The sequence below is a fragment of the Coptis chinensis genome, chromosome 8 (assembly GCF_015680905.1).
Source record: "Coptis chinensis isolate HL-2020 chromosome 8, ASM1568090v1, whole genome shotgun sequence".
Taxonomy (NCBI): Eukaryota; Viridiplantae; Streptophyta; class Magnoliopsida; order Ranunculales; family Ranunculaceae; genus Coptis; species Coptis chinensis.
In genome coordinates, this window is record NC_141463.1 from 26176160 (window position 1) to 26186373 (window position 10214).

General features: G+C 35.7%; 1 pseudogene across 1 annotated transcript; it reads left to right on the forward strand.

Annotated features, from left to right (window-relative positions):
* The first annotated feature begins 6341 nt into the window (after nt 1-6341).
* LOC147480777 (putative alpha-amylase 2) lies at nt 6342-9989 on the forward strand (annotated as a pseudogene). The gene is made up of 8 exons (XR_015205448.1): nt 6342-6386; nt 6634-6756; nt 6847-7077; nt 7198-7343; nt 7433-7545; nt 8338-8761; nt 9081-9121; nt 9730-9989. The product of XR_015205448.1 is annotated as a putative alpha-amylase 2 (transcript).
* The last annotated feature ends 225 nt before the right edge of the window (nt 9990-10214 follow it).

Below are 10214 nucleotides of genomic sequence, written 5' to 3' on the forward strand. Positions count from 1 at the left end.
GCAAGCATAACAGAGGAAGAAGCTGAGTGATTTCTATTCGCCAATTATTGGAGACCCACCCAGCAGTATTGTTTTTCTAGAGACAGAATCTAACCAGTTTGAACTTAGAGCATCAGTAATCTCTATACTTCCAAATTTCAATGGTTCAGACAATGTTCAGCCATATGTTCACATGAACAAATTTCTATCAGTCCTCAGAACTTTCAAGAACCAGAATATTAGGGATGAGAGTATCAAGTTAATTCTTTTTCCATTCTCACTCGAAGGTAAAGCATCCAAATGGTTAACTGCACAGCCGATCAATTCAATCAACAACTGAGAGAAGTTGAGAACAAAGTTTATGAACAAATTCTACCCTCCCCAGAAGACAGATGCCATGCAGCAAGCTATCATCAATTTCAAAGGAAAAGCGACTGAAGAATATCATTATAGTTGGGAGCGATTCAACAATATGCTAGTCTCGTGTCCACATCATGGATACGACAAGAGCACACTGGCTCATTTTTTCTATCGAGGACTCTCAATGATGAATAAGCAGATGATACCGTCAATGCACAAAGGCAAGTTTACATCGATGGATGGAGAGGAAGCTTACAACTTTCTCGAGAATTTAGTTGAAGAAACACAACAATATATTACTAGAAATGAGGATGTCGCTAGCACGGAGGGGGAGCCAAAGCAATTTGGTTACCAAGCACATGAACAATCAGATCAAGAACTAAAGTCTACATTGGCCAGCCTGGCCACCAGCATTGAAACTTTGAGTAAGAAATTCAACTAGTTTCCATGAATCCCTCTAAGATCAACAAGTCTCAAGCTAAATCTCTCCCAGTCATGCAAGCTAGCCGATACTGCGAAGTCTGTTCGGACACTTCCCATGCAACTCTAGAATGTCCTGGTTACTGTCAACATGCATCAGTTGGAGAGTACAATATAAACTCATTTCAGAGGCCCAACCAAGGTGGTAATAACTTTCAAGGCAATTATTGGAGACAGAACGGCTGGACCCCTGTGTTCTCAAGATCAAAGTTATATTACACAGACAAGTTAAGCTTCACAGTTGGTTCCTCAACAACAATTATACTCTCAACAGAATTCCAATACAAGTGGAAAGTTAGTGCCTAATCCTATGAGAAATTATGCCGAACCTGCCAGCCTGGAGAATGCTATTACTTTGCTATCACAGAAAAATCAGAAGTTTGAAAGTATTCTAGAGCTTATTGCCCAGTCTCAGCTCAATCTCCAGCAATCTCAGACAAATTAATGTTCTAGATCGCTACACCATAATAGAATATTTGCAACACGCACCTTTTTTGATTTGCAACGGTTATTGACCGTTAGCAAATTGCCAACGTTAAATAAGCGTTGGCAATGTTGTAAAGCGTTGCTTTATTTGGGTGAATTTTCATGAATTAATTGCTAACGCTTAAAAAGTGTGGGATAAGTGTTACAAACTATCTTTGAAGGCTTCAAGGAATATCCGATGTTGGCGGTAGGGGCGTGGCTTGAAAATTTCGAGAAAGAGGGAAACAAAAAAAAAATCGCGCTCTATTATTTTGGTCGAAATATAAAACATAACTTTCTTTCTCTCCTCTCGCTCTCTCTCACCGCCGCATTTCAAGAACCCTAAAATTGAAATCTTTTTCCTCAAAATCATCATCTCAATCCAATCCAGTTTTATATTATCATCTCGATCTAATTATCATCTCGATCCAATCCTGTTTACAGACCAATCCAGAGAAAAGCACGAGGTACGTACATTATTGTAAAATTTTATTTGATGATACCTGATTATCCGTGGAAAAAATGGTTAAAAGGTGACAGTTTGACACATTAAAAGGTGATGTTGGAGAACTTTTCAGACATAATCCTCGAGAAAGCACTGTTTAAGGAATTTCAAAACATACAAAGAGTTTAGGCGAGGTCAGAGTTCTTGTAAGAAATTCAGCTTTTAATAATTTAGATTACACTCTTATTCATGGTGTTCCTATGTTAGACATAAATGATTATAATTTATAACCAAATCCTAAATCTAACCAACTATAAATATCAGTTTGTACATTAGATTATAACCTTATTCATGGACTTCTGCCAACAATTCTTTCTCTGTTACTTTCATCCCCATATATGTCACAGAGTAGTTCCTCTGGTAGAGAACTGTGCTGCCCTCTTGAAATATAAAATCTTTTCTTTGTTTCTTCGTTGGTTTGGAATGTTTTAAGTTTCATACTATGACATGGTTGGGTAATGTTCCATGATTAGTAGAATAGTAGTAGTAGTAGGAAACTAAGAACAAAACTTGTAGGCTACTAGGGTTTTTGCCCACTTTGAAATATAGTTCCATGATTAGTAGAATAGTAGTAGTAGGAAACTATGAACAAAAATTGTAGGCTACTAGGGTTTTTGCCCACTTTGAAATATAGTATATTACGCTTATTAGATTTTGGTCCAAAAGCTAAAAAAATCATTAAGGGCTTGGCCCAGAGAATAACATTGAGATGTATTTCAGTTAAGAGTTAAGAGTTAAGACTAAGGTTGGATGCAGCATTGAAGTGTGCTTAACTGCAACTGGATTGATAAGAGAGTGGCTAAACACATAGCTTTAGAGGTGTGACAAAAACACAATAAAGGGTTCGTACCAATTAACTTTGAGCACATTTTTTTCTTGTTCTGAAGCTCATGGAAGATTATACATGGATTGCAAAGAAAGTAGAGAAAATTGGACACTAAAATAAACCCTTTTTGCTGCTACAGACTACCTGGGGCAATTATGTTGGCTTCAAATGAACGAATTATCAAATGTTGGGTCATTGTTCGGAAAATATCGGCGGACTCTGGAAAGAGATATCAAAGTGACTGGTTTTTATTCGAATCCGAGCAATATGGGCGACGCGTTCTAATATCGGGTGATTATGTTCCACTGTCTATATTAGTTGCCAGTTCATCAAATTTGAACCTATTATTTCGCCACAAGAACTTCGAAATCATCCTCAACAAGAAGTCTTTCCTCATCATCATTTTCATCGAAGCCGCTATAGCAATACCCACGGGGACTCAAGAGTGACTCTTGTCTTTTTCCTCTATCTTCTAACATCATTATTGCACCATTATCGGCATTAGTAGCCTAAGTTCCTTCTTCTGACTGTCCAATATTTTCTACAAGAGTACTTGGAGAGGACTCTGGAGCTGACTCTTCTCTGTTTCTAATATTTTCTCCAATCGTGATTGCACCATTATTGGCATTCGTAATTTCAGTTCTTTCTTTGAACTGTACGAACCTATCAGTAGAACTTAAAGCATTCTCATCATCCAAGATGTTCTCCTCATAACGGAGACATAAAGGTTCTTGACAAGTCACGTCCTCAGAACTTTGCATCTCTTTGACCACAGCTACTGCAGCATCAGCTGCGTTTGATGTGAGTCCATCATCCAACTTTTTTTTTTTCTGCTGCAATATCCTTCTCTGGCATTCCAGTATGGAAAACTGGTGGGGACTTTGGCATTGTCGATTCTTCAGCTCGTTTTGAACTCCAACTCAGTGGGAACCTTCATTTAACTAACGGTTCAGGTAGCCTCGTTTGGGAATCTAGAACGTCAAATAAAGGCATTTCTAATGGAACACTTGATGGCTCAGGTAACTTGTCTTTGAGAAATGAGTCAGTAACCATTTGGTTTAGTTTTGACAATCCAACTGATACCATTTTACCCGGACAAAATTTCACTACTTCGAAAAGTTTGCAATCCGGGTGGTGGTTTTGGTTCGGTTTAGAAATTGGTCGACAAAAAAAATGTATTGTTGTGATGATTATTTTTGAGGACTTGTTTTCTTGGTTAATGAACACTTGGTGTTGGTGTTCATTAGTTCATATTCTAATTTTAAATGATATTTAGATGTTATTTAGATTTTTACGAGTACCCATATGTTTAAAAGTGTGAACTGACTTTGATTAGGTGGAAAGCTTGTTTACCAGACGACTAAGAAGAGGGCTAGTGGACCTAAGTGCCTTGTTACTGGAAAGAGAATCCAAGGGGTATGTTTTGTTGTTTAAAGGTTATTATGTCTTTGATTTATAAAGAATATATATGCATATGGGTTATTGTTTGATTTGATCAACTTTTCATTGAAATTGATAAGATATATTGCATTTCATAGAGCTTGATTAGGATGGCTAAGTTAAATAGTACTGACTGCATTATGCCGTGTTTGCTTTGTTTGGAATTTACATACTGGGAAATGTGTATATGGTTTGTGTAGAGAGTATATATTTTCATTGAAAGCTATTTGATGCATCAAGGTCTCTTTTTTCAATAAAAGTGTCATGTAGTCATGAAGGGGAAGAAAATTTATTTTCAGATTATCTACATAACAAGTTAGAAACAGGTGAAGTAATTGTATATGTAGCATTGTTGTTAGAAAATGAAGCATGCTAGGTTTTTGTGTAAATAGGTTTGTTGCGGGGTTCCATAATGAAATCTACTTGCTTAAACGATGGTGTAAACAAATTATGCCATCACAAGAGGCCACCATATCTAGAGTAGCAATATCGCCATTGTCATCCTCACAATGGTCGATGTACTTGTCACTACTATCACAATAGCATGGTAAATCTAAATTTACGGACTCAAGTTTTTCATCGGTACACAATTTGACGTCGACTGAGTATTGATAGCTGCTGTTGCTTGAAGTTTTCTTATGTTCAGTGGTGAAATAGTGATGAAGTGTATGTGGTTGCTTAGATAGATATGTCGATTGAGGGTTTGACGGCGGTGCCTGCCTAAGGTGGGTAGTATAGCCCAATGTTACAGCAGATTAAATCAATTTTTCTTTGTTAGTATTCTTTGTAAATGGTGTAAATGGTAAGCTTTCGTATAATTTGCTAAGGTGAAGTAAAGTATTCTCATGCATGGTAGACTAAAAGATCTATATTCTACATGTTTAATATTACTACTTGAATTCACTTTGTGCTACTTACTTTAATTAAAGGAGAACTAGGATTGTGGATCAATGTATACTTGTTCTATGTATCCCTAGGAGTTAATTGGTAGTGCACACACCAATTAAGTAGTTAGTTAATTCTATTTATAGCTATCACTACACCAGAATAGCCATTTTGTAACAGTGCAAAATTTTCATTTGTAACACTTATATCCGTTACTGGCTTTCTAACGGATATAAGCGTTAGGGATTGTAGTATCCGTTACTTTACTTCTATTTCGCCTTTTTTTATATTTATTTTCCAAGAATTTCTTTATTTTCTAATTTTGGGTAACAATTATATCCGTTAGAGTAAGTGAAAATAAAACACACTTAAAAAAAAATTATTAAATAAAGTCCAAAATCCGAAAGGGTCGATCTATTCACAAGTCACAACTCTCTTCTCTCAAGCTCGTCTGCCTACACGAGTTCCCACTCCTCTTGCAATGAAGTTTAGGGTTCCAGATCCATCTATCAAAGAGGAAGACAACCATTTTTATTCAAACTTTAGAGGAACCTTTCTGGAACCTTTCTCTCTTTTTTCTATGGTTTAGGACGACGAACTAGATCGAGGAGGTAAGCTAGCTTAAAGTAGGAAGATGAATCAGGTAAACCCCCTTTCGGTATGATTTCTCTCTAGCACAAAATTCTAATTATTTTTCTTTTTGGGTTTCTCAATTTGAGAATTATAGGAGCATATATAACTAATTGTGTATGAACCTTTCGATTAAAGGAGGTATCTTTGGAATTTGAGGTACTGTTGTTTCTTCTCTTCCATCTGTCATTTTTCTTTTGTTTGCAAGAGGAACTATTATCTGCTGGTTTCGCAATAGTTTCCCTGTTGTCGCTAAGTTTCTTTGACGTAAAAGGTTAAATCTTTGTTGGTTTAATAGCTGGGGTTAGTGCTCTATTGATTGAACTAAACTAAGTAGCCTATTAAACTGAATTGGATCCATGTCCACTTCTGGCCACGTAGAACCTGACACACATGTCATTGAATGGCTAAAAATTTTACTCACTAAAATTTGTATATATTTGTTGTAGGACACAGATGCAGCTCGATTTGCTTTCTTCTTTCCTATTTTGATTTTGATTTTTGGGACTTAAGTAGTGTACAAAGATCAGGTAACGTCCTTTCAATATAAGCAACTGCTTACTTCCTCTTTGATTTATATGTCAGGAGGGAGATCAGAGTATTGCTTTTCTTATTTGTGGATTTTTATTTCAATTGTTTGTTATATAAATATTTTAGTAAAAAAACTAATTATGTTCAGTGGGTTATTGTGCAACACCTTACAACATGTACTTTGGAGAAGGACATGTTCTAATACTCGCCGATGCTGACTACAGTTTGCATTTGTAATCATATGCGGTTACAGTGCTACGGGATGGAAAGGAAATCCTTATCCAGGTAAAGTCGACAAAGATGACATCCTAAATATTTTAATTGATTGGGGAAATATTTATATCTGTACACAGGATTCCCCCAATATTAGTTTGTGGTATTAGCGTTTCAAACTTGTTATATATTATTAAAACGAGAATATTAGCAATGATCTGTGTGCTTTAGAATCGATCGTTTACAATAAATCCATGCAATACCACGTTGTTTGTCTATACTACGTGCTTGTTATGCTCCCTGGTTTGATGAAAACCAGGCTTTCAATTGGGAGTCGCATAAAAATGATTGGTGGCAAAACTTTGAAAGGTTTCTGATATTTCAAAATCTGGGTTTACATCAGTATGGATACCACATGCAACATATTCCTTCTCACCTGAAGGTCAGCTATCTTAGAAGTGGTTTGCCAATTTTGTTACTTTAAGTATACACAGCTTGTGGTTTTATCTCCTTCTTTTGACCTCTCTTGAAGGTTACCTACCATGTACAGAATCTTTATTCCCTAAACTCCGCTTATGGGTCTGAGCACTTGTTAAAAACTTTACTGCAAAAGATGAAGCAGTACAATGTCAGAGCAATGGCTGACATCGTTATTAATCATCGTGTTGGAACTACCCAAGGGAATGGGGGAAGATATAATCCTTATGATGAGGTGCCATTATCATGGGATGAACGTGTTGTCACCTCTTGTTCTGGTGCACTGGTAAAAATTATTTATTATGCTCTTCGTTTTCCCTCCTGAATTGCTTTAAGTACTGTTTTTAGATATTTCATCAACAAGTAGAGTTGTACATGTGTAAACCTATTTGCATGACTGGTCTAGGGAAACCAAAGCACTGGTGACAACTTCCACGAGATTCCCAACATAGATCATACCCAAACTTTTGTTCAGAAAGATATTATCCAGTGGATATCCTGGCTCCGCAATAATGTCGAATTCCAGGATTTTCGTTTCGACTTTGCAAAAGGGTCAGTAGATCATAATTGTTTTTATAATCTTTGTGAACTTGATTTTCGTACTTATTAGCTCAATATACATTTCTTGATGTTCAACTTAGCTATGCGCCGAAGTATGTCAAAGAATACATTGAGGGGGCAAAGCCAATCTTTTCTGTTGGGGAGTACTGGGATTCATGCAATTACAGTGGTACTCGCTTGGACTACAACCAACGTACGTTACTTAAACCATGTTTATTATGATATGATCAAACAACTATGCGTTGGTACAACTAGAATCCATTTTGAAATTAGTTGCAATATATGGTGCTTTTATTGGTTGATATTCGATGAGTGGACATCAGACACTTTATTGCAAAGTGCTATCCATGTTTCATTCCATAATATGGGGTTTGGAATCTGTCATTTCTTAATTAATTTATGATTTGGGTCTGAAAATTGGGTTGATGGATAAGTGAATATTTGTTTGGTACTTTATTGAACAAACCTATGTGTATTTAATATGTGGAAGGGCGGCCGCTTGGTCCAATTATATCGACCTTCAAAGATGACTAGTAAACATTCACTTAATATGTTTGAGATATTGTTATTATTAACTCGTCTGGGTGGTCTCTTCTTTTATGTGGGAAGTATGAGATTAAGGCGACTTTTTTTGGTAAAAACAGGTATACACATCCAACGATATTCCACTATTTATACTTTTTGAATAGAATTCTATTTTAGTCTGGTGGAGAATCTAATATTTTGTCACCTGTAGTCCCCTATTAATGGTTAACTTTTATATGAATCATTTCACTCAATTTCTTTGATTTAAAAAGAAGCTTGGAACTCTGGTGTACTGCAAGATCTAAATCTAACCTCATGGTCCTTTTCCAGATAAATTTGCCATTGTAAAATTTACTAATTACGAGTTGCAGTCGTGCGTTCGTGCTAATTGATTTTCCGTGTTGTTGACCTGAAGGCTGCTCATAATTTTCTGATTCACTCTTTTGCATCACTATGACAGGTACCCTAATGAAGAAGCAGGGTAGATTCCCATGGCATTTGTTGTGAGAAAACCTGGTAGCAATCTAAGTGCAGCTCAAGTCATGGAGTTCGTTACAAAACAGGCATGCTTACTTAAGACAAAGAGATTCATTTTAAATGCTTATCTTGGTTTTCTTTTATCAGTTATAGCGTATTAAAATCCCTGAATACCATGCATCATCATATGAGAAATTATTTTGCTTCCTAGTGCTACGGACAGAACTCAATGCAGCTCCGACAAATTTAATTGTGTTTGCTAACTTTAGCTTGGGTTACGTGGTTGGACATTGAAGTGAAAAATTGAGATATAGTTCTTACTAGCCAGATAATTGGTGAAAGAAAGGGAAAAGTGAAGGCAACTTTCGCAACTGGAAAACAGATGCCCTATTGGCTTAAACTATCTAGTTAGTGAAAACTCATTTAAAACTTACTACAACAAAAATTTGTCATACTCCTTAATTTTCTTAGTATGTTTTGTTGGATTAGGTAGGTTTGAAGTGCTTGCAAGCTAGGTTATATATATCTGGTTGGACTTTTGTGGGTTCAGTAAAAGCCATGTATCTATAGTTTTGTTGTCCATAAGTTTCAGATTTGTATGATTGTGCATCAATGCCGAGGTAGATTTTTAGCTGATGGTAGTGTCCTTGTGCTAAGTTTTTTAACTTTTTCTATGTCCTTCATTGTCAATTCCATCAAATGCTAACCTGATTCCAATCGATGCAGATTAACCAAAGTGGTTCAACAAGGAGCTAGACCTAACACAGGTATGTGAATCGTATTCTTTATGCGTGAACGTTCATACATAGTATGTGAGTCTAATGAGACATGCAAGTGGGCTTGCATGGCATAAGATACAATATACATATTGACTTTATACATTTCTTTGATACACTTTTTAGATTTTACGCACCTTACACTAAAAATATGTTAGAAATGTTCCGCCATGGTGTGGTACCTCTAATATTATAAAATTAATCAAGTTGAACTGAATAGCTTTAGATTTTCATATAATATGTAAGTTTTATTGGGCATTTTCCTTATCGATGAAGGGTTTCTTCGATTGTCACTTCTGCGACTCACTTCCATTACAAAACTACAAGAAGCTATTATCTACAAATCAAAGCTTTGTACTTGAGTTAGGAGATCGACTGCTTTTTTTAGGTATACTTTGCATATTATATATATTTCATGTAGGACTATAGTTGCTACCCTATATCGACCGTTTCTATTTTGGTTTTTTTTTTTTCTAGCAGATCGACTTATTTTTATTGGTTTTTTTTTTTTTTTTTCCTAGTATAGCTAGACTTATTTTTACTATATAGTGGTAGTGTCAATTGTAATAACTTTCTCTTTTTTTTTATACCATTTGCAGGTGTTGTGAAGCAAGCCTTGCATGTAGAAACATATAAGAGAAAAAGATGAAGTTTTAGATTCGACAGATTAAGTGTAATTGTAGTGAATTAGATCTGTAGATGTGGTTGATTTTGTCGGTAATTTTTTTTTTGGTCAAGACTGCTTGATATTTATAATGAATGAGATACGTGTGTTTTGTGACTTGAATGATTGAGTGGTGCACTTTGTGTTAGGAATGGCAGATCAGTCAGTTTAAATGAATGGAGTTCATTTTTTTTTTTTATTATGGTGTGCTAGTGCAAAGTTCAGCCAACAGTAGCCCAAAATAAAATGGGTTAAATAATATTATTTGACCCACGGGTTTTTTTTTAGTGGCTACAATTTACAAACGGATATTTTCGTTACAAACAGTAGTTAGTAAATAGCACATCCATTACTAATCGGGTCATCAATGAAAATTTTAATCGGGTCATCAACAGTTAGTTATCGGATATAACCATTACT